The sequence below is a fragment of the Egretta garzetta genome, unplaced genomic scaffold (genome assembly GCF_000687185.1).
Source record: "Egretta garzetta isolate BGI_Z169 unplaced genomic scaffold, ASM68718v1 scaffold26, whole genome shotgun sequence".
In the NCBI taxonomy this organism is placed as follows: Eukaryota; Metazoa; Chordata; class Aves; order Pelecaniformes; family Ardeidae; genus Egretta; species Egretta garzetta.
Window position 1 is genome coordinate 956,093 of NW_009260070.1, and position 1,360 is coordinate 957,452.

The window sequence follows — 1,360 nt, forward strand, 5'->3', positions numbered from 1 at the left end:
AGGCCCGCCTGGATGAAGTCCTGTGTAGATTGCTCTAGGAGAGCCTGCTTTAGCAGGGGGGTTGGACTAGATGATCTCCCGAGGTCCCTTCCAACCCTTGCGATTCTGTGATCCTGTGAACCCAGAGCCTGCCACTGAACCTGGCTCTAACCCACGCGCCCAGCGCTCCCGGTGCCCGCGGAACAGCCAGGAGAAGCTGTCGGAGCCTGCCCGCGCAGGATCCCCGCAGGGGAGGGGGGCTGCTGAAGCAGTTCCCCATTTTACCATTGCCTTCTGTTGTTCATTTGACAATGATTTTGTATTTACGGTTCAATTATTTCATTTTTGTATAAGCAGTCTTTTTTACTAAATGAAGCCTGGAAGCCTGGCATTGCCCTTCAGAGTCAAATCTCTGCAACTCTTTGGCAGACTCATTTCAATTTTACTCGTTTGGCCACTTATTTAAAAAAGCGAAACGAGACAAACGCACTTAGGTGGACTCAACCTTCTAAAAATCACTCAGGGTTTCAGTTAAGGTTAAGTGAAGCTCTATACAGATATAATACCCACCCTGTGCTATCTGGAAAATCAGGATCTTGGCGAGAATAGCAATAAAAATGATCACGAGGTTAAGAGCAAGGCACCAAAGAGGGTTTCAAGAACACGAAGGGCAGACAGCAGGGAACCGTAGGTAGGACGGGCTGAGGCTACGGAGGGCAGGCCCGCCTGCGTGCTGCGGTCAGGCTCCTCGTGAAGGATTTTCAGTTCTGGAGCATGTTTCCTCCCTGCAAGGCTAACAAAACCTGACTTGACTCGGAGCACAAGGGCTGTTCTCTTCCCCATCCCAGGCTCCCTTGAGGGGCCTGAAGCGGGATGACAGCACGTGCTGGCCAGCGGGGGAAATGCCCTTCTCTCAACTACCTGACTGAACTGAAAATACTGCCAGCACAATAGACTATGCGACTTCTTTCTTTGGAAAGCTGCCTGGTGGAAAAAGACCTGGGTTGACAGCCAGCTGAATATGAACCAGCAGTGTGCCCAGGTGGCCAAGAAGGCCAATGGCATCCTGGCTTGTACCAGGAGTGGTGTGGCCAGCAGGAGCAGAGCAGTGATTGTGCCCCCCTGTACTCGGTGCTGGTGAGGCCGCACCCCGAATACTGTGTTCAGTTTTGGGCCCCTCACTACAAGAAAGATGTTGCATTGCTGGAACGTGTCCAGAGGAGAGCAACCAAGCTGGGGAGGGGTCTGGAGCAAAAGGCTGACGAGGAGCAGCTGCGGGAGCTGGGGTTATTTAGTTTGGAGCAGAGGAGGCTGAGGGGAGACCTGATGGCCCTCTACAACTGCCTGAGAGGAGGGGGTAGGGAGGGGGGGGGCGGCCTCT

The 1,360-nt window shown here is 53.5% G+C and overlaps 2 protein-coding genes across 4 annotated transcripts in view; one reads left to right on the forward strand and one right to left on the reverse strand.

Annotated features, from left to right (window-relative positions):
- Positions 1 to 1,360, reverse strand: part of HNRNPAB (heterogeneous nuclear ribonucleoprotein A/B) — a 26,616-nt gene that overhangs the window by 11,522 nt on the left and 13,734 nt on the right. The gene's annotated exons all lie outside the window — the stretch shown is intronic.
- The window catches only part of LOC104128431 (5-phosphohydroxy-L-lysine phospho-lyase), an 8,005-nt gene continuing 7,826 nt past the window's right edge, over positions 1,182 to 1,360 (forward strand). The window contains exon 1 of the mRNA XM_009641216.2: positions 1,182 to 1,215. The gene's annotated coding sequence lies outside the window, so the exon portion shown is untranslated. The remainder of the gene's footprint in view (positions 1,216 to 1,360) is intronic.